The sequence below is a fragment of the Salminus brasiliensis genome, chromosome 13 (genome assembly GCF_030463535.1).
Source record: "Salminus brasiliensis chromosome 13, fSalBra1.hap2, whole genome shotgun sequence".
Taxonomy (NCBI): Eukaryota; Metazoa; Chordata; class Actinopteri; order Characiformes; family Bryconidae; genus Salminus; species Salminus brasiliensis.
The window spans coordinates 15,704,614-15,729,816 of NC_132890.1; the positions used below are offsets into that span (position 1 = coordinate 15,704,614).

A 25,203-nucleotide genomic window follows, 5' to 3' on the forward strand; every position below is an offset into this window, starting at 1 on the left:
TCACAAATCTTTCTCAACTGTCTTGGCTCCTTTTATTTACACCCCTAAATTCCACATACTAAGGTACAACAGGAATACGGGATAAATGCAGAGGCTACTTCCTACCAATATGGAAGCCGGGCAAAAAAAAAAAAAGAAAAAAGCTCACGCTAGCACGCCGGGCGAAGCATCGCTCTGAGGTGAGTTGCGAGTCGCAGGGATGCCGGTGAAGCAGGCTCGGGCTGAGTGGGCCAGCCAGCCTTTTGACTTAGGGAAGTGGCGTCGCCATGTCAAGTTCAAAGAGCTCTGTGAAGCTTTAGGGGGACAAAAGAACAACTGTTGTAGATGCAGGCAGGTCTGGGAGGAGAATTTAAAAAAAACTCAATACAACTGGAAATCAGCCCCCCGAAACGAGAACGGGGACCCATGAATGGCGGCCCATGACTTGAGGTTGCGTGTAACGGTGAAATAAACATCACGGCTGTGACGAAACGGTGCTGTTATTGCCCCACGGCTCACTCCCTTTCGTGATGTGTTGCTTTAATGTGACCTAAGTAAGTGATCTAAATTAGCAGGTGTTTTTTTGTTTGTTTGTTTGTTTTTAACAGCAAATATTGGGCTTGTCCCACCCATGAGCTGTAACTGTGATTGGTTGTAGTTCTGCTCTGCGTTGACATCCTGTAACAGACTTTCCCCCCCATGTTGTCAGTTTCCTCAAACGTACACTGACCCCTACTGGCAGGCTTGGGTTACTTTTATCCACAGCATTCCCTCCACAGAGTTCTTGTTGAATATTTTCCAGTGTTTTGTTTTGAGAGCAACTGGCTATAATTAAGCCAAACTACAACTGATTGGTTTCCATCCCATGGCAGGCCATGCAGGTGGGCTTAAACGGCATCTGACGCTGAAATGTTTCGACTCTGAAGACTCCAAAGACCGTATGAAATGTAACACAAGGACGTACATGTAAAAGAAAGGGTAATGCGTTGTAGATTTGTGAAAGCGTAAAGTAAGATGGAGTAAAAGTAAGAAAAGCAAGTGAAAGAATGTGCTTGAGGATGGCAAAAGCTTACAGCACCTGGTATTCCCAGGCGGTCTCCCATCCAAGTACTAACCAGGCCCGACCCTGCTTAGCTTCCGAGATCAGACGAGATCGGGCGTGCTCAGGGTGGTATGGCCGTAAGCGAGAGCGCTGCTTCCACTCAGCCTATTTATCAGCATGCGGCAAAAGACGGCTGCCTTTTCCACACTACAGGGGACACACATTTACTCGCCCTCCTTTCTTACTTCCAAAGCAACCCCACCAAGCTCATTCAAACCAATCACACATTTCATTGCTCTCTCCTGTCCTCCTTCTCTTTTCACAAAAAAATAAAACAACAAAACTTGCTCTTTTGGCTGACACTTGAACATTCAGCAACAAAGGCTAACGCCGGCCGCCAGACTCGGCCTTGTCAACATAAAAGTCACATAAGCCACATGAGTCGAATGGGCTTGTGAAACGGGACAATTACAAAATCACAAATCTTTCTCAACTGTCTTGGCTCCTTTTATTTACACCCCTAAATTCCACATACTAAGGTACAACAGGAATACGGGATAAATGCAGAGGCTACTTCCTACCAATATGGAAGCCGGGCAAAAAAAAAAAAAGAAAAAAGCTCACGCTAGCACGCCGGGCGAAGCATCGCTCTGAGGTGAGTTGCGAGTCGCAGGGATGCCGGTGAAGCAGGCTCGGGCTGAGTGGGCCAGCCAGCCTTTTGACTTAGGGAAGTGGCGTCGCCATGTCAAGTTCAAAGAGCTCTGTGAAGCTTTAGGGGGACAAAAGAACAACTGTTGTAGATGCAGGCAGGTCTGGGAGGAGAATTTAAAAAAAACTCAATACAACTGGAAATCAGCCCCCCGAAACGAGAACGGGGACCCATGAATGGCGGCCCATGACTTGAGGTTGCGTGTAACGGTGAAATAAACATCACGGCTGTGACGAAACGGTGCTGTTATTGCCCCACGGCTCACTCCCTTTCGTGATGTGTTGCTTTAATGTGACCTAAGTAAGTGATCTAAATTAGCAGGTGTTTTTTTGTTTGTTTGTTTGTTTTTAACAGCAAATATTGGGCTTGTCCCACCCATGAGCTGTAACTGTGATTGGTTGTAGTTCTGCTCTGCGTTGACATCCTGTAACAGACTTTCCCCCCCATGTTGTCAGTTTCCTCAAACGTACACTGACCCCTACTGGCAGGCTTGGGTTACTTTTATCCACAGCATTCCCTCCACAGAGTTCTTGTTGAATATTTTCCAGTGTTTTGTTTTGAGAGCAACTGGCTATAATTAAGCCAAACTACAACTGATTGGTTTCCATCCCATGGCAGGCCATGCAGGTGGGCTTAAACGGCATCTGACGCTGAAATGTTTCGACTCTGAAGACTCCAAAGACCGTATGAAATGTAACACAAGGACGTACATGTAAAAGAAAGGGTAATGCGTTGTAGATTTGTGAAAGCGTAAAGTAAGATGGAGTAAAAGTAAGAAAAGCAAGTGAAAGAATGTGCTTGAGGATGGCAAAAGCTTACAGCACCTGGTATTCCCAGGCGGTCTCCCATCCAAGTACTAACCAGGCCCGACCCTGCTTAGCTTCCGAGATCAGACGAGATCGGGCGTGCTCAGGGTGGTATGGCCGTAAGCGAGAGCGCTGCTTCCACTCAGCCTATTTATAAGCATGCGGCAAAAGACGGCTGCCTTTTCCACACTACAGGGGACACACATTTACTCGCCCTCCTTTCTTACTTCCAAAGCAACCCCACCAAGCTCATTCAAACCAATCACACATTTCATTGCTCTCTCCTGTCCTCCTTCTCTTTTCACAAAAAAAATAAAACAACAAAACTTGCTCTTTTGGCTGACACTTGAACATTCAGCAACAAAGGCTAACGCCGGCCGCCAGACTCGGCCTTGTCAACATAAAAGTCACATAAGCCACATGAGTCGAATGGGCTTGTGAAACGGGACAATTACAAAATCACAAATCTTTCTCAACTGTCTTGGCTCCTTTTATTTACACCCCTAAATTCCACATACTAAGGTACAACAGGAATACGGGATAAATGCAGAGGCTACTTCCTACCAATATGGAAGCCGGGCAAAAAAAAAAAAAGAAAAAAGCTCACGCTAGCACGCCGGGCGAAGCATCGCTCTGAGGTGAGTTGCGAGTCGCAGGGATGCCGGTGAAGCAGGCTCGGGCTGAGTGGGCCAGCCAGCCTTTTGACTTAGGGAAGTGGCGTCGCCATGTCAAGTTCAAAGAGCTCTGTGAAGCTTTAGGGGGACAAAAGAACAACTGTTGTAGATGCAGGCAGGTCTGGGAGGAGAATTTTAAAAAAACTCAATACAACTGGAAATCAGCCCCCCGAAACGAGAACGGGGACCCATGAATGGCGGCCCATGACTTGAGGTTGCGTGTAACGGTGAAATAAACATCACGGCTGTGACGAAACGGTGCTGTTATTGCCCCACGGCTCACTCCCTTTCGTGATGTGTTGCTTTAATGTGACCTAAGTAAGTGATCTAAATTAGCAGGTGTTTTTTTGTTTGTTTGTTTGTTTTTAACAGCAAATATTGGGCTTGTCCCACCCATGAGCTGTAACTGTGATTGGTTGTAGTTCTGCTCTGCGTTGACATCCTGTAACAGACTTTCCCCCCCATGTTGTCAGTTTCCTCAAACGTACACTGACCCCTACTGGCAGGCTTGGGTTACTTTTATCCACAGCATTCCCTCCACAGAGTTCTTGTTGAATATTTTCCAGTGTTTTGTTTTGAGAGCAACTGGCTATAATTAAGCCAAACTACAACTGATTGGTTTCCATCCCATGGCAGGCCATGCAGGTGGGCTTAAACGGCATCTGACGCTGAAATGTTTCGACTCTGAAGACTCCAAAGACCGTATGAAATGTAACACAAGGACGTACATGTAAAAGAAAGGGTAATGCGTTGTAGATTTGTGAAAGCGTAAAGTAAGATGGAGTAAAAGTAAGAAAAGCAAGTGAAAGAATGTGCATGTAAGTGCTTGAGGATGGCAAAAGCTTACAGCACCTGGTATTCCCAGGCGGTCTCCCATCCAAGTACTAACCAGGCCCGACCCTGCTTAGCTTCCGAGATCAGACGAGATCGGGCGTGCTCAGGGTGGTATGGCCGTAAGCGAGAGCGCTGCTTCCACTCAGCCTATTTATCAGCATGCGGCAAAAGACGGCTGCCTTTTCCACACTACAGGGGACACACATTTACTCGCCCTCCTTTCTTACTTCCAAAGCAACCCCACCAAGCTCATTCAAACCAATCACACATTTCATTGCTCTCTCCTGTCCTCCTTCTCTTTTCACAAAAAAAATAAAACAACAAAACTTGCTCTTTTGGCTGACACTTGAACATTCAGCAACAAAGGCTAACGCCGGCCGCCAGACTCGGCCTTGTCAACATAAAAGTCACATAAGCCACATGAGTCGAATGGGCTTGTGAAACGGGACAATTACAAAATCACAAATCTTTCTCAACTGTCTTGGCTCCTTTTATTTACACCCCTAAATTCCACATACTAAGGTACAACAGGAATACGGGATAAATGCAGAGGCTACTTCCTACCAATATGGAAGCCGGGCAAAAAAAAAAAAAAGAAAAAAGCTCACGCTAGCACGCCGGGCGAAGCATCGCTCTGAGGTGAGTTGCGAGTCGCAGGGATGCCGGTGAAGCAGGCTCGGGCTGAGTGGGCCAGCCAGCCTTTTGACTTAGGGAAGTGGCGTCGCCATGTCAAGTTCAAAGAGCTCTGTGAAGCTTTAGGGGGACAAAAGAACAACTGTTGTAGATGCAGGCAGGTCTGGGAGGAGAATTTTAAAAAAACTCAATACAACTGGAAATCAGCCCCCCGAAACGAGAACGGGGACCCATGAATGGCGGCCCATGACTTGAGGTTGCGTGTAACGGTGAAATAAACATCACGGCTGTGACGAAACGGTGCTGTTATTGCCCCACGGCTCACTCCCTTTCGTGATGTGTTGCTTTAATGTGACCTAAGTAAGTGATCTAAATTAGCAGGTGTTTTTTTGTTTGTTTGTTTGTTTTTAACAGCAAATATTGGGCTTGTCCCACCCATGAGCTGTAACTGTGATTGGTTGTAGTTCTGCTCTGCGTTGACATCCTGTAACAGACTTTCCCCCCCATGTTGTCAGTTTCCTCAAACGTACACTGACCCCTACTGGCAGGCTTGGGTTACTTTTATCCACAGCATTCCCTCCACAGAGTTCTTGTTGAATATTTTCCAGTGTTTTGTTTTGAGAGCAACTGGCTATAATTAAGCCAAACTACAACTGATTGGTTTCCATCCCATGGCAGGCCATGCAGGTGGGCTTAAACGGCATCTGACGCTGAAATGTTTCGACTCTGAAGACTCCAAAGACCGTATGAAATGTAACACAAGGACGTACATGTAAAAGAAAGGGTAATGCGTTGTAGATTTGTGAAAGCGTAAAGTAAGATGGAGTAAAAGTAAGAAAAGCAAGTGAAAGAATGTGCATGTAAGTGCTTGAGGATGGCAAAAGCTTACAGCACCTGGTATTCCCAGGCGGTCTCCCATCCAAGTACTAACCAGGCCCGACCCTGCTTAGCTTCCGAGATCAGACGAGATCGGGCGTGCTCAGGGTGGTATGGCCGTAAGCGAGAGCGCTGCTTCCACTCAGCCTATTTATCAGCATGCGGCAAAAGACGGCTGCCTTTTCCACACTACAGGGGACACACATTTACTCGCCCTCCTTTCTTACTTCCAAAGCAACCCCACCAAGCTCATTCAAACCAATCACACATTTCATTGCTCTCTCCTGTCCTCCTTCTCTTTTCACAAAAAAAATAAAACAACAAAACTTGCTCTTTTGGCTGACACTTGAACATTCAGCAACAAAGGCTAACGCCGGCCGCCAGACTCGGCCTTGTCAACATAAAAGTCACATAAGCCACATGAGTCGAATGGGCTTGTGAAACGGGACAATTACAAAATCACAAATCTTTCTCAACTGTCTTGGCTCCTTTTATTTACACCCCTAAATTCCACATACTAAGGTACAACAGGAATACGGGATAAATGCAGAGGCTACTTCCTACCAATATGGAAGCCGGGCAAAAAAAAAAAAAAGAAAAAAGCTCACGCTAGCACGCCGGGCGAAGCATCGCTCTGAGGTGAGTTGCGAGTCGCAGGGATGCCGGTGAAGCAGGCTCGGGCTGAGTGGGCCAGCCAGCCTTTTGACTTAGGGAAGTGGCGTCGCCATGTCAAGTTCAAAGAGCTCTGTGAAGCTTTAGGGGGACAAAAGAACAACTGTTGTAGATGCAGGCAGGTCTGGGAGGAGAATTTTAAAAAAACTCAATACAACTGGAAATCAGCCCCCCGAAACGAGAACGGGGACCCATGAATGGCGGCCCATGACTTGAGGTTGCGTGTAACGGTGAAATAAACATCACGGCTGTGACGAAACGGTGCTGTTATTGCCCCACGGCTCACTCCCTTTCGTGATGTGTTGCTTTAATGTGACCTAAGTAAGTGATCTAAATTAGCAGGTGTTTTTTTGTTTGTTTGTTTGTTTTTAACAGCAAATATTGGGCTTGTCCCACCCATGAGCTGTAACTGTGATTGGTTGTAGTTCTGCTCTGCGTTGACATCCTGTAACAGACTTTCCCCCCCATGTTGTCAGTTTCCTCAAACGTACACTGACCCCTACTGGCAGGCTTGGGTTACTTTTATCCACAGCATTCCCTCCACAGAGTTCTTGTTGAATATTTTCCAGTGTTTTGTTTTGAGAGCAACTGGCTATAATTAAGCCAAACTACAACTGATTGGTTTCCATCCCATGGCAGGCCATGCAGGTGGGCTTAAACGGCATCTGACGCTGAAATGTTTCGACTCTGAAGACTCCAAAGACCGTATGAAATGTAACACAAGGACGTACATGTAAAAGAAAGGGTAATGCGTTGTAGATTTGTGAAAGCGTAAAGTAAGATGGAGTAAAAGTAAGAAAAGCAAGTGAAAGAATGTGCATGTAAGTGCTTGAGGATGGCAAAAGCTTACAGCACCTGGTATTCCCAGGCTGTCTCCCATCCAAGTACTAACCAGGCCCGACCCTGCTTAGCTTCCGAGATCAGACGAGATCGGGCGTGCTCAGGGTGGTATGGCCGTAAGCGAGAGCACTGCTTCCACTCAGCCTATTTATAAGCATGCGGCAAAAGACGGCTGCCTTTTCCACACTACAGGGGACACACATTTACTCGCCCTCCTTTCTTACTTCCAAAGCAACCCCACCAAGCTCATTCAAACCAATCACACATTTCATTGCTCTCTCCTGTCCTCCTTCTCTTTTCACAAAAAAAATAAAACAACAAAACTTGCTCTTTTGGCTGACACTTGAACATTCAGCAACAAAGGCTAACGCCGGCCGCCAGACTCGGCCTTGTCAACATAAAAGTCACATAAGCCACATGAGTCGAATGGGCTTGTGAAACGGGACAATTACAAAATCACAAATCTTTCTCAACTGTCTTGGCTCCTTTTATTTACACCCCTAAATTCCACATACTAAGGTACAACAGGAATACGGGATAAATGCAGAGGCTACTTCCTACCAATATGGAAGCCGGGCAAAAAAAAAAAAAGAAAAAAGCTCACGCTAGCACGCCGGGCGAAGCATCGCTCTGAGGTGAGTTGCGAGTCGCAGGGATGCCGGTGAAGCAGGCTCGGGCTGAGTGGGCCAGCCAGCCTTTTGACTTAGGGAAGTGGCGTCGCCATGTCAAGTTCAAAGAGCTCTGTGAAGCTTTAGGGGGACAAAAGAACAACTGTTGTAGATGCAGGCAGGTCTGGGAGGAGAATTTTAAAAAAACTCAATACAACTGGAAATCAGCCCCCCGAAACGAGAACGGGGACCCATGAATGGCGGCCCATGACTTGAGGTTGCGTGTAACGGTGAAATAAACATCACGGCTGTGACGAAACGGTGCTGTTATTGCCCCACGGCTCACTCCCTTTCGTGATGTGTTGCTTTAATGTGACCTAAGTAAGTGATCTAAATTAGCAGGTGTTTTTTTGTTTGTTTGTTTGTTTTTAACAGCAAATATTGGGCTTGTCCCACCCATGAGCTGTAACTGTGATTGGTTGTAGTTCTGCTCTGCGTTGACATCCTGTAACAGACTTTCCCCCCCATGTTGTCAGTTTCCTCAAACGTACACTGACCCCTACTGGCAGGCTTGGGTTACTTTTATCCACAGCATTCCCTCCACAGAGTTCTTGTTGAATATTTTCCAGTGTTTTGTTTTGAGAGCAACTGGCTATAATTAAGCCAAACTACAACTGATTGGTTTCCATCCCATGGCAGGCCATGCAGGTGGGCTTAAACGGCATCTGACGCTGAAATGTTTCGACTCTGAAGACTCCAAAGACCGTATGAAATGTAACACAAGGACGTACATGTAAAAGAAAGGGTAATGCGTTGTAGATTTGTGAAAGCGTAAAGTAAGATGGAGTAAAAGTAAGAAAAGCAAGTGAAAGAATGTGCATGTAAGTGCTTGAGGATGGCAAAAGCTTACAGCACCTGGTATTCCCAGGCGGTCTCCCATCCAAGTACTAACCAGGCCCGACCCTGCTTAGCTTCCGAGATCAGACGAGATCGGGCGTGCTCAGGGTGGTATGGCCGTAAGCGAGAGCGCTGCTTCCACTCAGCCTATTTATCAGCATGCGGCAAAAGACGGCTGCCTTTTCCACACTACAGGGGACACACATTTACTCGCCCTCCTTTCTTACTTCCAAAGCAACCCCACCAAGCTCATTCAAACCAATCACACATTTCATTGCTCTCTCCTGTCCTCCTTCTCTTTTCACAAAAAAAATAAAACAACAAAACTTGCTCTTTTGGCTGACACTTGAACATTCAGCAACAAAGGCTAACGCCGGCCGCCAGACTCGGCCTTGTCAACATAAAAGTCACATAAGCCACATGAGTCGAATGGGCTTGTGAAACGGGACAATTACAAAATCACAAATCTTTCTCAACTGTCTTGGCTCCTTTTATTTACACCCCTAAATTCCACATACTAAGGTACAACAGGAATACGGGATAAATGCAGAGGCTACTTCCTACCAATATGGAAGCCGGGCAAAAAAAAAAAAAAGAAAAAAGCTCACGCTAGCACGCCGGGCGAAGCATCGCTCTGAGGTGAGTTGCGAGTCGCAGGGATGCCGGTGAAGCAGGCTCGGGCTGAGTGGGCCAGCCAGCCTTTTGACTTAGGGAAGTGGCGTCGCCATGTCAAGTTCAAAGAGCTCTGTGAAGCTTTAGGGGGACAAAAGAACAACTGTTGTAGATGCAGGCAGGTCTGGGAGGAGAATTTTAAAAAAACTCAATACAACTGGAAATCAGTCCCCCGAAACGAGAACGGGGACCCATGAATGGCGGCCCATGACTTGAGGTTGCGTGTAACGGTGAAATAAACATCACGGCTGTGACGAAACGGTGCTGTTATTGCCCCACGGCTCACTCCCTTTCGTGATGTGTTGCTTTAATGTGACCTAAGTAAGTGATCTAAATTAGCAGGTGTTTTTTTGTTTGTTTGTTTGTTTTTAACAGCAAATATTGGGCTTGTCCCACCCATGAGCTGTAACTGTGATTGGTTGTAGTTCTGCTCTGCGTTGACATCCTGTAACAGACTTTCCCCCCCATGTTGTCAGTTTCCTCAAACGTACACTGACCCCTACTGGCAGGCTTGGGTTACTTTTATCCACAGCATTCCCTCCACAGAGTTCTTGTTGAATATTTTCCAGTGTTTTGTTTTGAGAGCAACTGGCTATAATTAAGCCAAACTACAACTGATTGGTTTCCATCCCATGGCAGGCCATGCAGGTGGGCTTAAACGGCATCTGACGCTGAAATGTTTCGACTCTGAAGACTCCAAAGACCGTATGAAATGTAACACAAGGACGTACATGTAAAAGAAAGGGTAATGCGTTGTAGATTTGTGAAAGCGTAAAGTAAGATGGAGTAAAAGTAAGAAAAGCAAGTGAAAGAATGTGCATGTAAGTGCTTGAGGATGGCAAAAGCTTACAGCACCTGGTATTCCCAGGCTGTCTCCCATCCAAGTACTAACCAGGCCCGACCCTGCTTAGCTTCCGAGATCAGACGAGATCGGGCGTGCTCAGGGTGGTATGGCCGTAAGCGAGAGCACTGCTTCCACTCAGCCTATTTATAAGCATGCGGCAAAAGACGGCTGCCTTTTCCACACTACAGGGGACACACATTTACTCGCCCTCCTTTCTTACTTCCAAAGCAACCCCACCAAGCTCATTCAAACCAATCACACATTTCATTGCTCTCTCCTGTCCTCCTTCTCTTTTCACAAAAAAAATAAAACAACAAAACTTGCTCTTTTGGCTGACACTTGAACATTCAGCAACAAAGGCTAACGCCGGCCGCCAGACTCGGCCTTGTCAACATAAAAGTCACATAAGCCACATGAGTCGAATGGGCTTGTGAAACGGGACAATTACAAAATCACAAATCTTTCTCAACTGTCTTGGCTCCTTTTATTTACACCCCTAAATTCCACATACTAAGGTACAACAGGAATACGGGATAAATGCAGAGGCTACTTCCTACCAATATGGAAGCCGGGCAAAAAAAAAAAAAGAAAAAAGCTCACGCTAGCACGCCGGGCGAAGCATCGCTCTGAGGTGAGTTGCGAGTCGCAGGGATGCCGGTGAAGCAGGCTCGGGCTGAGTGGGCCAGCCAGCCTTTTGACTTAGGGAAGTGGCGTCGCCATGTCAAGTTCAAAGAGCTCTGTGAAGCTTTAGGGGGACAAAAGAACAACTGTTGTAGATGCAGGCAGGTCTGGGAGGAGAATTTTAAAAAAACTCAATACAACTGGAAATCAGCCCCCCGAAACGAGAACGGGGACCCATGAATGGCGGCCCATGACTTGAGGTTGCGTGTAACGGTGAAATAAACATCACGGCTGTGACGAAACGGTGCTGTTATTGCCCCACGGCTCACTCCCTTTCGTGATGTGTTGCTTTAATGTGACCTAAGTAAGTGATCTAAATTAGCAGGTGTTTTTTTGTTTGTTTGTTTGTTTTTAACAGCAAATATTGGGCTTGTCCCACCCATGAGCTGTAACTGTGATTGGTTGTAGTTCTGCTCTGCGTTGACATCCTGTAACAGACTTTCCCCCCCATGTTGTCAGTTTCCTCAAACGTACACTGACCCCTACTGGCAGGCTTGGGTTACTTTTATCCACAGCATTCCCTCCACAGAGTTCTTGTTGAATATTTTCCAGTGTTTTGTTTTGAGAGCAACTGGCTATAATTAAGCCAAACTACAACTGATTGGTTTCCATCCCATGGCAGGCCATGCAGGTGGGCTTAAACGGCATCTGACGCTGAAATGTTTCGACTCTGAAGACTCCAAAGACCGTATGAAATGTAACACAAGGACGTACATGTAAAAGAAAGGGTAATGCGTTGTAGATTTGTGAAAGCGTAAAGTAAGATGGAGTAAAAGTAAGAAAAGCAAGTGAAAGAATGTGCATGTAAGTGCTTGAGGATGGCAAAAGCTTACAGCACCTGGTATTCCCAGGCGGTCTCCCATCCAAGTACTAACCAGGCCCGACCCTGCTTAGCTTCCGAGATCAGACGAGATCGGGCGTGCTCAGGGTGGTATGGCCGTAAGCGAGAGCGCTGCTTCCACTCAGCCTATTTATAAGCATGCGGCAAAAGACGGCTGCCTTTTCCACACTACAGGGGACACACATTTACTCGCCCTCCTTTCTTACTTCCAAAGCAACCCCACCAAGCTCATTCAAACCAATCACACATTTCATTGCTCTCTCCTGTCCTCCTTCTCTTTTCACAAAAAAAATAAAACAACAAAACTTGCTCTTTTGGCTGACACTTGAACATTCAGCAACAAAGGCTAACGCCGGCCGCCAGACTCGGCCTTGTCAACATAAAAGTCACATAAGCCACATGAGTCGAATGGGCTTGTGAAACGGGACAATTACAAAATCACAAATCTTTCTCAACTGTCTTGGCTCCTTTTATTTACACCCCTAAATTCCACATACTAAGGTACAACAGGAATACGGGATAAATGCAGAGGCTACTTCCTACCAATATGGAAGCCGGGCAAAAAAAAAAAAAAGAAAAAAGCTCACGCTAGCACGCCGGGCGAAGCATCGCTCTGAGGTGAGTTGCGAGTCGCAGGGATGCCGGTGAAGCAGGCTCGGGCTGAGTGGGCCAGCCAGCCTTTTGACTTAGGGAAGTGGCGTCGCCATGTCAAGTTCAAAGAGCTCTGTGAAGCTTTAGGGGGACAAAAGAACAACTGTTGTAGATGCAGGCAGGTCTGGGAGGAGAATTTTAAAAAAACTCAATACAACTGGAAATCAGCCCCCCGAAACGAGAACGGGGACCCATGAATGGCGGCCCATGACTTGAGGTTGCGTGTAACGGTGAAATAAACATCACGGCTGTGACGAAACGGTGCTGTTATTGCCCCACGGCTCACTCCCTTTCGTGATGTGTTGCTTTAATGTGACCTAAGTAAGTGATCTAAATTAGCAGGTGTTTTTTTGTTTGTTTGTTTGTTTTTAACAGCAAATATTGGGCTTGTCCCACCCATGAGCTGTAACTGTGATTGGTTGTAGTTCTGCTCTGCGTTGACATCCTGTAACAGACTTTCCCCCCCATGTTGTCAGTTTCCTCAAACGTACACTGACCCCTACTGGCAGGCTTGGGTTACTTTTATCCACAGCATTCCCTCCACAGAGTTCTTGTTGAATATTTTCCAGTGTTTTGTTTTGAGAGCAACTGGCTATAATTAAGCCAAACTACAACTGATTGGTTTCCATCCCATGGCAGGCCATGCAGGTGGGCTTAAACGGCATCTGACGCTGAAATGTTTCGACTCTGAAGACTCCAAAGACCGTATGAAATGTAACACAAGGACGTACATGTAAAAGAAAGGGTAATGCGTTGTAGATTTGTGAAAGCGTAAAGTAAGATGGAGTAAAAGTAAGAAAAGCAAGTGAAAGAATGTGCATGTAAGTGCTTGAGGATGGCAAAAGCTTACAGCACCTGGTATTCCCAGGCTGTCTCCCATCCAAGTACTAACCAGGCCCGACCCTGCTTAGCTTCCGAGATCAGACGAGATCGGGCGTGCTCAGGGTGGTATGGCCGTAAGCGAGAGCACTGCTTCCACTCAGCCTATTTATAAGCATGCGGCAAAAGACGGCTGCCTTTTCCACACTACAGGGGACACACATTTACTCGCCCTCCTTTCTTACTTCCAAAGCAACCCCACCAAGCTCATTCAAACCAATCACACATTTCATTGCTCTCTCCTGTCCTCCTTCTCTTTTCACAAAAAAAATAAAACAACAAAACTTGCTCTTTTGGCTGACACTTGAACATTCAGCAACAAAGGCTAACGCCGGCCGCCAGACTCGGCCTTGTCAACATAAAAGTCACATAAGCCACATGAGTCGAATGGGCTTGTGAAACGGGACAATTACAAAATCACAAATCTTTCTCAACTGTCTTGGCTCCTTTTATTTACACCCCTAAATTCCACATACTAAGGTACAACAGGAATACGGGATAAATGCAGAGGCTACTTCCTACCAATATGGAAGCCGGGCAAAAAAAAAAAAAGAAAAAAGCTCACGCTAGCACGCCGGGCGAAGCATCGCTCTGAGGTGAGTTGCGAGTCGCAGGGATGCCGGTGAAGCAGGCTCGGGCTGAGTGGGCCAGCCAGCCTTTTGACTTAGGGAAGTGGCGTCGCCATGTCAAGTTCAAAGAGCTCTGTGAAGCTTTAGGGGGACAAAAGAACAACTGTTGTAGATGCAGGCAGGTCTGGGAGGAGAATTTTAAAAAAACTCAATACAACTGGAAATCAGCCCCCCGAAACGAGAACGGGGACCCATGAATGGCGGCCCATGACTTGAGGTTGCGTGTAACGGTGAAATAAACATCACGGCTGTGACGAAACGGTGCTGTTATTGCCCCACGGCTCACTCCCTTTCGTGATGTGTTGCTTTAATGTGACCTAAGTAAGTGATCTAAATTAGCAGGTGTTTTTTTGTTTGTTTGTTTGTTTTTAACAGCAAATATTGGGCTTGTCCCACCCATGAGCTGTAACTGTGATTGGTTGTAGTTCTGCTCTGCGTTGACATCCTGTAACAGACTTTCCCCCCCATGTTGTCAGTTTCCTCAAACGTACACTGACCCCTACTGGCAGGCTTGGGTTACTTTTATCCACAGCATTCCCTCCACAGAGTTCTTGTTGAATATTTTCCAGTGTTTTGTTTTGAGAGCAACTGGCTATAATTAAGCCAAACTACAACTGATTGGTTTCCATCCCATGGCAGGCCATGCAGGTGGGCTTAAACGGCATCTGACGCTGAAATGTTTCGACTCTGAAGACTCCAAAGACCGTATGAAATGTAACACAAGGACGTACATGTAAAAGAAAGGGTAATGCGTTGTAGATTTGTGAAAGCGTAAAGTAAGATGGAGTAAAAGTAAGAAAAGCAAGTGAAAGAATGTGCATGTAAGTGCTTGAGGATGGCAAAAGCTTACAGCACCTGGTATTCCCAGGCGGTCTCCCATCCAAGTACTAACCAGGCCCGACCCTGCTTAGCTTCCGAGATCAGACGAGATCGGGCGTGCTCAGGGTGGTATGGCCGTAAGCGAGAGCGCTGCTTCCACTCAGCCTATTTATAAGCATGCGGCAAAAGACGGCTGCCTTTTCCACACTACAGGGGACACACATTTACTCGCCCTCCTTTCTTACTTCCAAAGCAACCCCACCAAGCTCATTCAAACCAATCACACATTTCATTGCTCTCTCCTGTCCTCCTTCTCTTTTCACAAAAAAAATAAAACAACAAAACTTGCTCTTTTGGCTGACACTTGAACATTCAGCAACAAAGGCTAACGCCGGCCGCCAGACTCGGCCTTGTCAACATAAAAGTCACATAAGCCACATGAGTCGAATGGGCTTGTGAAACGGGACAATTACAAAATCACAAATCTTTCTCAACTGTCTTGGCTCCTTTTATTTACACCCCTAAATTCCACATACTAAGGTACAACAGGAATACGGGATAAATGCAGAGGCTACTTCCTACCAATATGGAAGCCGGGCAAAAAAAAAAAAAAGAAAAAAGCTCACGCTAGCACGCCGGGCGAAGCATCGCTCTGAGGTGAGTTGCGAGTCGCAGGGATGCCGGTGAAGCAGGCTCGGGCTGAGTGGGCCAGCCAGCCTTTTGACTTAGGGAAGTGGCGTCGCCATGTCAAGTTCAAAGAGCTCTGTGAAGCTTTAGGGGGACAAAAGAACAACTGTTGTAGATGCAGGCAGGTCTGGGAGGAGAATTTTAAAAAAACTCAATACAACTGGAAATCAGCCCCCCGAAACGAGAACGGGGACCCATGAATGGCGGCCCATGACTTGAGGTTGCGTGTAACGGTGAAATAAACATCACGGCTGTGACGAAACGGTGCTGTTATTGCCCCACGGCTCACTCCCTTTCGTGATGTGTTGCTTTAATGTGACCTAAGTAAGTGATCTAAATTAGCAGGTGTTTTTTTGTTTGTTTGTTTGTTTTTAACAGCAAATATTGGGCTTGTCCCACCCATGAGCTGTAACTGTGATTGGTTGTAGTTCTGCTCTGCGTTGACATCCTGTAACAGACTTTCCCCCCCATGTTGTCAGTTTCCTCAAACGTACACTGACCCCTACTGGCAGGCTTGGGTTACTTTTATCCACAGCATTCCCTCCACAGAGTTCTTGTTGAATATTTTCCAGTGTTTTGTTTTGAGAGCAACTGGCTATAATTAAGCCAAACTACAACTGATTGGTTTCCATCCCATGGCAGGCCATGCAGGTGGGCTTAAACGGCATCTGACGCTGAAATGTTTCGACTCTGAAGACTCCAAAGACCGTATGAAATGTAACACAAGGACGTACATGTAAAAGAAAGGGTAATGCGTTGTAGATTTGTGAAAGCGTAAAGTAAGATGGAGTAAAAGTAAGAAAAGCAAGTGAAAGAATGTGCATGTAAGTGCTTGAGGATGGCAAAAGCTTACAGCACCTGGTATTCCCAGGCTGTCTCCCATCCAAGTACTAACCAGGCCCGACCCTGCTTAGCTTCCGAGATCAGACGAGATCGGGCGTGCTCAGGGTGGTATGGCCGTAAGCGAGAGCACTGCTTCCACTCAGCCTATTTATAAGCATGCGGCAAAAGACGGCTGCCTTTTCCACACTACAGGGGACACACATTTACTCGCCCTCCTTTCTTACTTCCAAAGCAACCCCACCAAGCTCATTCAAACCAATCACACATTTCATTGCTCTCTCCTGTCCTCCTTCTCTTTTCACAAAAAAAATAAAACAACAAAACTTGCTCTTTTGGCTGACACTTGAACATTCAGCAACAAAGGCTAACGCCGGCCGCCAGACTCGGCCTTGTCAACATAAAAGTCACATAAGCCACATGAGTCGAATGGGCTTGTGAAACGGGACAATTACAAAATCACAAATCTTTCTCAACTGTCTTGGCTCCTTTTATTTACACCCCTAAATTCCACATACTAAGGTACAACAGGAATACGGGATAAATGCAGAGGCTACTTCCTACCAATATGGAAGCCGGGCAAAAAAAAAAAAAGAAAAAAGCTCACGCTAGCACGCCGGGCGAAGCATCGCTCTGAGGTGAGTTGCGAGTCGCAGGGATGCCGGTGAAGCAGGCTCGGGCTGAGTGGGCCAGCCAGCCTTTTGACTTAGGGAAGTGGCGTCGCCATGTCAAGTTCAAAGAGCTCTGTGAAGCTTTAGGGGGACAAAAGAACAACTGTTGTAGATGCAGGCAGGTCTGGGAGGAGAATTTTAAAAAAACTCAATACAACTGGAAATCAGCCCCCCGAAACGAGAACGGGGACCCATGAATGGCGGCCCATGACTTGAGGTTGCGTGTAACGGTGAAATAAACATCACGGCTGTGACGAAACAGTGCTGTTATTGCCCCACGGCTCACTCCCTTTCGTGATGTGTTGCTTTAATGTGACCTAAGTAAGTGATCTAAATTAGCAGGTGTTTTTTTGTTTGTTTGTTTGTTTTTAACAGCAAATATTGGGCTTGTCCCACCCATGAGCTGTAACTGTGATTGGTTGTAGTTCTGCTCTGCGTTGACATCCTGTAACAGACTTTCCCCCCCATGTTGTCAGTTTCCTCAAACGTACACTGACCCCTACTGGCAGGCTTGGGTTACTTTTATCCACAGCATTCCCTCCACAGAGTTCTTGTTGAATATTTTCCAGTGTTTTGTTTTGAGAGCAACTGGCTATAATTAAGCCAAACTACAACTGATTGGTTTCCATCCCATGGCAGGCCATGCAGGTGGGCTTAAACGGCATCTGACGCTGAAATGTTTCGACTCTGAAGACTCCAAAGACCGTATGAAATGTAACACAAGGACGTACATGTAAAAGAAAGGGTAATGCGTTGTAGATTTGTGAAAGCGTAAAGTAAGATGGAGTAAAAGTAAGAAAAGCAAGTGAAAGAATGTGCATGTAAGTGCTTGAGGATGGCAAAAGCTTACAGCACCTGGTATTCCCAGGCTGTCTCCCATCCAAGTACTAACCAGGCCCGACCCTGCTTAGCTTCCGAGATCAGACGAGATCGGGCGTGCTCAGGGTGGTATGGCCGTAAGCGAGAGCACTGCTTCCACTCAGCCTATTTATAAGCATGCGGCAAAAGACGGCTGCCTTTTCCACACTACAGGGGACACACATTTACTCGCCCTCCTTTCTTACTTCCAAAGCAACCCCACCAAGCTCATTCAAACCAATCACACATTTCATTGCTCTCTCCTGTCCTCCTTCTCTTTTCACAAAAAAAATAAAACAACAAAACTTGCTCTTTTGGCTGACACTTGAACATTCAGCAACAAAGGCTAACGCCGGCCGCCAGACTCGGCCTTGTCAACATAAAAGTCACATAAGCCACATGAGTCGAATGGGCTTGTGAAACGGGACAATTACAAAATCACAAATCTTTCTCAACTGTCTTGGCTCCTTTTATTTACACCCCTAAATTCCACATACTAAGGTACAACAGGAATACGGGATAAATGCAGAGGCTACTTCCTACCAATATGGAAGCCGGGCAAAAAAAAAAAGAAGAAAAAAGCTCACGCTAGCACGCCGGGCGAAGCATCGCTCTGAGGTGAGTTGCGAGTCGCAGGGATGCCGGTGAAGCAGGCTCGGGCTGAGTGGGCCAGCCAGCCTTTTGACTTAGGGAAGTGGCGTCGCCATGTCAAGTTCAAAGAGCTCTGTGAAGCTTTAGGGGGACAAAAGAACAACTGTTGTAGATGCAGGCAGGTCTGGGAGGAGAATTTTAAAAAAACTCAATACAACTGGAAATCAGCCCCCCGAAACGAGAACGGGGACCCATGAATGGCGGCCCATGACTTGAGGTTGCGTGTAACGGTGAAATAAACATCACGGCTGTGACGAAACGGTGCTGTTATTGCCCCACGGCTCACTCCCTTTCGTGATGTGTTGCTTTAATGTGACCTAAGTAAGTGATCTAAATTAGCAGGTGTTTTTTTGTTTGTTTGTTTGTTTTTAACAGCAAATATTGGGCTTGTCCCACCCATGAGCTGTAACTGTGATTGGTTGTAGTTCTGCTCTGCGTTGACATCCTGTAACAGACTTTCCCCCCCATGTTGTCAGTTTCCTCAAACGTACACTGACCCCTACTGGCAGGCTTGGGTTACTTTTATCCACAGCATTCCCTCCACAGAGTTCTTGTTGAATATTTTCCAGTGTTTTGTTTTGAGAGCAACTGGCTATAATTAAGCCAAACTACAACTGATTGGTTTCCATCCCATGGCAGGCCATGCAGGTGGGCTTAAACGGCATCTGACGCTGAAATGTTTCGACTCTGAAGACTCCAAAGACCGTATGAAATGTAACACAAGGACGTACATGTAAAAGAAAGGGTAATGCGTTGTAGATTTGTGAAAGCGTAAAGTAAGATGGAGTAAAAGTAAGAAAAGCAAGTGAAAGAATGTGCATGTAAGTGCTTGAGGATGGCAAAAGCTTACAGCACCTGGTATTCCCAGGCGGTCTCCCATCCAAGTACTAACCAGGCCCGACCCTGCTTAGCTTCCGAGATCAGACGAGATCGGGCGTGCTCAGGGTGGTATGGCCGTAAGCGAGAGTGCTGCTTCCACTCAGCCTATTTATAAGCATGCGGCAAAAGACGGCTGCCTTTTCCACACTACAGGGGACACACATTTACTCGCCCTCCTTTCTTACTTCCAAAGCAACCCCACCAAGCTCATTCAAACCAATCACACATTTCATTGCTCTCTCCTGTCCTCCTTCTCTTTTCACAAAAAAAATAAAACAACAAAACTTGCTCTTTTGGCTGACACTTGAACATTCAGCAACAAAGGCTAACGCCGGCCGCCAGACTCGGCCTTGTCAACATAAAAGTCACATAAGCCACATGAGTCGAATGGGCTTGTGAAACGGGACAATTACAAAATCACAAATCTTTCTCAACTGTCTTGGCTCCTTTTATTTACACCCCTAAATTCCACATACTAAGGTACAACAGGAATACGGGATAAATGCAGAGGCTACTTCCTACCAATATGGAAGCCGGGCAAAAAAAAAAAAAAGAAAAAAGCTCACGCTAGCACGCCGGGCGAAGCATCGCTCTGAGGTGAGTTGCGAGTCGCAGGGATGCCGGTGAAGCAGGCTCGGGCTGAGTGGGCCAGCCAGCCTTTTGACTTAGGGAAGTGGCGTCGCCATGTCAAGTTCAAAGAGCTCTGTGAAGCTTTAGGGGGACAAAAGAACAACTGTTGTAGATGCAGGCAGGTCTGGGAGGAGAATTTTAAAAAAACTCAATACAACTGGAAATCAGCCCCCCGAAACGAGAACGGGGACCCATGAATGGCGGCCCATGACTTGAGGTTGCGTGTAACGGTGAAATAAACATCACGGCTGTGACGAAACGGTGCTGTTATTGCCCCACGGCTCACTCCCTTTCGTGATGTGTTGCTTTAATGTGACCTAAGTAAGTGATCTAAATTAGCAGGTGTTTTTTTGTTTGTTTGTTTGTTTTTAACAGCAAATATTGGGCTTGTCCCACCCATGAGCTGTAACTGTGATTGGTTGTAGTTCTGCTCTGCGTTGACATCCTGTAACAGACTTTCCCCCCCATGTTGTCAGTTTCCTCAAACGTACACTGACCCCTACTGGCAGGCTTGGGTTACTTTTATCCACAGCATTCCCTCCACAGAGTTCTTGTTGAATATTTTCCAGTGTTTTGTTTTGAGAGCAACTGGCTATAATTAAGCCAAACTACAACTGATTGGTTTCCATCCCATGGCAGGCCATGCAGGTGGGCTTAAACGGCATCTGACGCTGAAATGTTTCGACTCTGAAGACTCCAAAGACCGTATGAAATGTAACACAAGGACGTACATGTAAAAGAAAGGGTAATGCGTTGTAGATTTGTGAAAGCGTAAAGTAAGATGGAGTAAAAGTAAGAAAAGCAAGTGAAAGAATGTGCATGTAAGTGCTTGAGGATGGCAAAAGCTTACAGCACCTGGTATTCCCAGGCTGTCTCCCATCCAAGTACTAACCAGGCCCGACCCTGCTTAGCTTCCGAGATCAGACGAGATCGGGCGTGCTCAGGGTGGTATGGCCGTAAGCGAGAGCACTGCTTCCACTCAGCCTATTTATAAGCATGCGGCAAAAGACGGCTGCCTTTTCCACACTACAGGGGACACACATTTACTCGCCCTCCTTTCTTACTTCCAAAGCAACCCCACCAAGCTCATTCAAACCAATCACACATTTCATTGCTCTCTCCTGTCCTCCTTCTCTTTTCACAAAAAAAATAAAACAACAAAACTTGCTCTTTTGGCTGACACTTGAACATTCAGCAACAAAGGCTAACGCCGGCCGCCAGACTCGGCCTTGTCAACATAAAAGTCACATAAGCCACATGAGTCGAATGGGCTTGTGAAACGGGACAATTACAAAATCACAAATCTTTCTCAACTGTCTTGGCTCCTTTTATTTACACCCCTAAATTCCACATACTAAGGTACAACAGGAATACGGGATAAATGCAGAGGCTACTTCCTACCAATATGGAAGCCGGGCAAAAAAAAAAAAAGAAAAAAGCTCACGCTAGCACGCCGGGCGAAGCATCGCTCTGAGGTGAGTTGCGAGTCGCAGGGATGCCGGTGAAGCAGGCTCGGGCTGAGTGGGCCAGCCAGCCTTTTGACTTAGGGAAGTGGCGTCGCCATGTCAAGTTCAAAGAGCTCTGTGAAGCTTTAGGGGGACAAAAGAACAACTGTTGTAGATGCAGGCAGGTCTGGGAGGAGAATTTTAAAAAAACTCAATACAACTGGAAATCAGCCCCCCGAAACGAGAACGGGGACCCATGAATGGCGGCCCATGACTTGAGGTTGCGTGTAACGGTGAAATAAACATCACGGCTGTGACGAAACGGTGCTGTTATTGCCCCACGGCTCACTCCCTTTCGTGATGTGTTGCTTTAATGTGACCTAAGTAAGTGATCTAAATTAGCAGGTGTTTTTTTGTTTGTTTGTTTGTTTTTAACAGCAAATATTGGGCTTGTCCCACCCATGAGCTGTAACTGTGATTGGTTGTAGTTCTGCTCTGCGTTGACATCCTGTAACAGACTTTCCCCCCCATGTTGTCAGTTTCCTCAAACGTACACTGACCCCTACTGGCAGGCTTGGGTTACTTTTATCCACAGCATTCCCTCCACAGAGTTCTTGTTGAATATTTTCCAGTGTTTTGTTTTGAGAGCAACTGGCTATAATTAAGCCAAACTACAACTGATTGGTTTCCATCCCATGGCAGGCCATGCAGGTGGGCTTAAACGGCATCTGACGCTGAAATGTTTCGACTCTGAAGACTCCAAAGACCGTATGAAATGTAACACAAGGACGTACATGTAAAAGAAAGGGTAATGCGTTGTAGATTTGTGAAAGCGTAAAGTAAGATGGAGTAAAAGTAAGAAAAGCAAGTGAAAGAATGTGCATGTAAGTGCTTGAGGATGGCAAAAGCTTACAGCACCTGGTATTCCCAGGCGGTCTCCCATCCAAGTACTAACCAGGCCCGACCCTGCTTAGCTTCCGAGATCAGACGAGATCGGGCGTGCTCAGGGTGGTATGGCCGTAAGCGAGAGCGCTGCTTCCACTCAGCCTATTTATAAGCATGCGGCAAAAGACGGCTGCCTTTTCCACACTACAGGGGACACACATTTACTCGCCCTCCTTTCTTACTTCCAAAGCAACCCCACCAAGCTCATTCAAACCAATCACACATTTCATTGCTCTCTCCTGTCCTCCTTCTCTTTTCACAAAAAAAATAAAACAACAAAACTTGCTCTTTTGGCTGACACTTGAACATTCAGCAACAAAGGCTAACGCCGGCCGCCAGACTCGGCCTTGTCAACATAAAAGTCACATAAGCCACATGAGTCGAATGGGCTTGTGAAACGGGACAATTACAAAATCACAAATCTTTCTCAACTGTCTTGGCTCCTTTTATTTACACCCCTAAATTCCACATACTAAGGTACAACAGGAATACGGGATAAATGCAGAGGCTACTTCCTACCAATATGGAAGCCGGGCAAAAAAAAAAAAAAGAAAAAAGCTCACGCTAGCACGCCGGGCGAAGCATCGCTCTGAGGTGAGTTGCGAGTCGCAGGGATGCCGGTGAAGCAGGCTCGGGCTGAGTGGGCCAGCCAGCCTTTTGACTTAGGGAAGTGGCGTCGCCATGTCAAGTTCAAAGAGCTCTGTGAAGCTTTAGGGGGACAAAAGAACAACTGTTGTAGATGCAGGCAGGTCTGGGAGGAGAATTTTAAAAAAACTCAATACAACTGGAAATCAGCCCCCCGAAACGAGAACGGGGACCCATGAATGGCGGCCCATGACTTGAGGTTGCGTGTAACGGTGAAATAAACATCACGGCTGTGACGAAACGGTGCTGTTATTGCCCCACGGCTCACTCCCTTTCGTGATGTGTTGCTTTAATGTGACCTAAGTAAGTGATCTAAATTAGCAGGTGTTTTTTTGTTTGTTTGTTTGTTTTTAACAGCAAATATTGGGCTTGTCCCACCCATGAGCTGTAACTGTGATTGGTTGTAGTTCTGCTCTGCGTTGACATCCTGTAACAGACTTTCCCCCCCATGTTGTCAGTTTCCTCAAACGTACACTGACCCCTACTGGCAGGCTTGGGTTACTTTTATCCACAGCATTCCCTCCACAGAGTTCTTGTTGAATATTTTCCAGTGTTTTGTTTTGAGAGCAACTGGCTATAATTAAGCCAAACTACAACTGATTGGTTTCCATCCCATGGCAGGCCATGCAGGTGGGCTTAAACGGCATCTGACGCTGAAATGTTTCGACTCTGAAGACTCCAAAGACCGTATGAAATGTAACACAAGGACGTACATGTAAAAGAAAGGGTAATGCGTTGTAGATTTGTGAAAGCGTAAAGTAAGATGGAGTAAAAGTAAGAAAAGCAAGTGAAAGAATGTGCATGTAAGTGCTTGAGGATGGCAAAAGCTTACAGCACCTGGTATTCCCAGGCGGTCTCCCATCCAAGTACTAACCAGGCCCGACCCTGCTTAGCTTCCGAGATCAGACGAGATCGGGCGTGCTCAGGGCGGTATGGCCGTAAGCGAGAGCGCTGCTTCCACTCAGCCTATTTATAAGCATGCGGCAAAAGACGGCTGCCTTTTCCACACTACAGGGGACACACATTTACTCGCCCTCCTTTCTTACTTCCAAAGCAACCCCACCAAGCTCATTCAAACCAATCACACATTTCATTGCTCTCTCCTGTCCTCCTTCTCTTTTCACAAAAAAAATAAAACAACAAAACTTGCTCTTTTGGCTGACACTTGAACATTCAGCAACAAAGGCTAACGCCGGCCGCCAGACTCGGCCTTGTCAACATAAAAGTCACATAAGCCACATGAGTCGAATGGGCTTGTGAAACGGGACAATTACAAAATCACAAATCTTTCTCAACTGTCTTGGCTCCTTTTATTTGCACCCCTAAATTCCACATACTAAGGTACAACAGGAATACGGGATAAATGCAGAGGCTACTTCCTACCAATATGGAAGCCGGGCAAAAAAAAAAAAAAGAAAAAAGCTCACGCTAGCACGCCGGGCGAAGCATCGCTCTGAGGTGAGTTGCGAGTCGCAGGGATGCCGGTGAAGCAGGCTCGGGCTGAGTGGGCCAGCCAGCCTTTTGACTTAGGGAAGTGGCGTCGCCATGTCAAGTTCAAAGAGCTCTGTGAAGCTTTAGGGGGACAAAAGAACAACTGTTGTAGATGCAGGCAGGTCTGGGAGGAGAATTTTAAAAAAACTCAATACAACTGGAAATCAGCCCCCCGAAACGAGAACGGGGACCCATGAATGGCGGCCCATGACTTGAGGTTGCGTGTAACGGTGAAATAAACATCACGGCTGTGACGAAACGGTGCTGTTATTGCCCCACGGCTCACTCCCTTTCGTGATGTGTTGCTTTAATGTGACCTAAGTAAGTGATCTAAATTAGCAGGTGTTTTTTTGTTTGTTTGTTTGTTTTTAACAGCAAATATTGGGCTTGTCCCACCCATGAGCTGTAACTGTGATTGGTTGTAGTTCTGCTCTGCGTTGACATCCTGTAACAGACTTTCCCCCCCATGTTGTCAGTTTCCTCAAACGTACACTGACCCCTACTGGCAGGCTTGGGTTACTTTTATCCACAGCATTCCCTCCACAGAGTTCTTGTTGAATATTTTCCAGTGTTTTGTTTTGAGAGCAACTGGCTATAATTAAGCCAAACTACAACTGATTGGTTTCCATCCCATGGCAGGCCATGCAGGTGAGCTTAAACGGCATCTGACGCTGAAATGTTTCGACTCTGAAGACTCCAAAGACCGTATGAAATGTAACACAAGGACGTACATGTAAAAGAAAGGGTAATGCGTTGTAGATTTGTGAAAGCGTAAAGTAAGATGGAGTAAAAGTAAGAAAAGCAAGTGAAAGAATGTGCATGTAAGTGCTTGAGGATGGCAAAAGCTTACAGCACCTGGTATTCCCAGGCGGTCT

At 46.4% G+C, this 25,203-nt stretch overlaps 17 non-coding genes across 17 annotated transcripts in view; all 17 read right to left on the reverse strand.

The window, feature by feature from the left end:
• Window positions 1–1,045: 1,045 nt before the first annotated feature.
• On the reverse strand, window positions 1,046–1,164 carry LOC140576261 (5S ribosomal RNA). The gene has a single exon (XR_011981483.1). It is a non-coding gene; the product is annotated as a 5S ribosomal RNA (ribosomal RNA).
• Window positions 1,165–2,542: 1,378 nt separating this feature from the next.
• On the reverse strand, window positions 2,543–2,661 carry LOC140576262 (5S ribosomal RNA). The gene has a single exon (XR_011981484.1). It is a non-coding gene; the product is annotated as a 5S ribosomal RNA (ribosomal RNA).
• Window positions 2,662–4,050: 1,389 nt separating this feature from the next.
• On the reverse strand, window positions 4,051–4,169 carry LOC140576263 (5S ribosomal RNA). Its single transcript, XR_011981485.1, has one exon. It is a non-coding gene; the product is annotated as a 5S ribosomal RNA (ribosomal RNA).
• A 1,390-nt stretch (window positions 4,170–5,559) lies between these two features.
• LOC140576264 (5S ribosomal RNA) lies at window positions 5,560–5,678 on the reverse strand. The gene has a single exon (XR_011981486.1). It is a non-coding gene; the product is annotated as a 5S ribosomal RNA (ribosomal RNA).
• A 1,390-nt stretch (window positions 5,679–7,068) lies between these two features.
• LOC140575816 (5S ribosomal RNA) lies at window positions 7,069–7,187 on the reverse strand. Its single transcript, XR_011981075.1, has one exon. It is a non-coding gene; the product is annotated as a 5S ribosomal RNA (ribosomal RNA).
• A 1,389-nt stretch (window positions 7,188–8,576) lies between these two features.
• On the reverse strand, window positions 8,577–8,695 carry LOC140576265 (5S ribosomal RNA). The gene has a single exon (XR_011981487.1). It is a non-coding gene; the product is annotated as a 5S ribosomal RNA (ribosomal RNA).
• Window positions 8,696–10,085: 1,390 nt separating this feature from the next.
• Window positions 10,086–10,204, reverse strand: LOC140575817 (5S ribosomal RNA). The gene has a single exon (XR_011981076.1). It is a non-coding gene; the product is annotated as a 5S ribosomal RNA (ribosomal RNA).
• A 1,389-nt stretch (window positions 10,205–11,593) lies between these two features.
• Window positions 11,594–11,712, reverse strand: LOC140576266 (5S ribosomal RNA). The gene has a single exon (XR_011981488.1). It is a non-coding gene; the product is annotated as a 5S ribosomal RNA (ribosomal RNA).
• A 1,390-nt stretch (window positions 11,713–13,102) lies between these two features.
• Window positions 13,103–13,221, reverse strand: LOC140575818 (5S ribosomal RNA). The gene has a single exon (XR_011981077.1). It is a non-coding gene; the product is annotated as a 5S ribosomal RNA (ribosomal RNA).
• Window positions 13,222–14,610: 1,389 nt separating this feature from the next.
• LOC140576267 (5S ribosomal RNA) lies at window positions 14,611–14,729 on the reverse strand. Its single transcript, XR_011981489.1, has one exon. It is a non-coding gene; the product is annotated as a 5S ribosomal RNA (ribosomal RNA).
• Window positions 14,730–16,119: 1,390 nt separating this feature from the next.
• LOC140575819 (5S ribosomal RNA) lies at window positions 16,120–16,238 on the reverse strand. Its single transcript, XR_011981078.1, has one exon. It is a non-coding gene; the product is annotated as a 5S ribosomal RNA (ribosomal RNA).
• A 1,389-nt stretch (window positions 16,239–17,627) lies between these two features.
• LOC140575820 (5S ribosomal RNA) lies at window positions 17,628–17,746 on the reverse strand. The gene has a single exon (XR_011981079.1). It is a non-coding gene; the product is annotated as a 5S ribosomal RNA (ribosomal RNA).
• A 1,390-nt stretch (window positions 17,747–19,136) lies between these two features.
• Window positions 19,137–19,255, reverse strand: LOC140576269 (5S ribosomal RNA). The gene has a single exon (XR_011981491.1). It is a non-coding gene; the product is annotated as a 5S ribosomal RNA (ribosomal RNA).
• A 1,390-nt stretch (window positions 19,256–20,645) lies between these two features.
• Window positions 20,646–20,764, reverse strand: LOC140575821 (5S ribosomal RNA). The gene has a single exon (XR_011981080.1). It is a non-coding gene; the product is annotated as a 5S ribosomal RNA (ribosomal RNA).
• A 1,389-nt stretch (window positions 20,765–22,153) lies between these two features.
• Window positions 22,154–22,272, reverse strand: LOC140576270 (5S ribosomal RNA). The gene has a single exon (XR_011981492.1). It is a non-coding gene; the product is annotated as a 5S ribosomal RNA (ribosomal RNA).
• Window positions 22,273–23,662: 1,390 nt separating this feature from the next.
• LOC140576367 (5S ribosomal RNA) lies at window positions 23,663–23,781 on the reverse strand. Its single transcript, XR_011981583.1, has one exon. It is a non-coding gene; the product is annotated as a 5S ribosomal RNA (ribosomal RNA).
• A 1,390-nt stretch (window positions 23,782–25,171) lies between these two features.
• LOC140576271 (5S ribosomal RNA) overlaps window positions 25,172–25,203 on the reverse strand; it is a 119-nt gene continuing 87 nt past the window's right edge. Inside the window, exon 1 of the ribosomal RNA XR_011981493.1 lies at window positions 25,172–25,203. This exon is cut by the window's right edge and continues 87 nt beyond it. This is a non-coding gene — a ribosomal RNA (5S ribosomal RNA).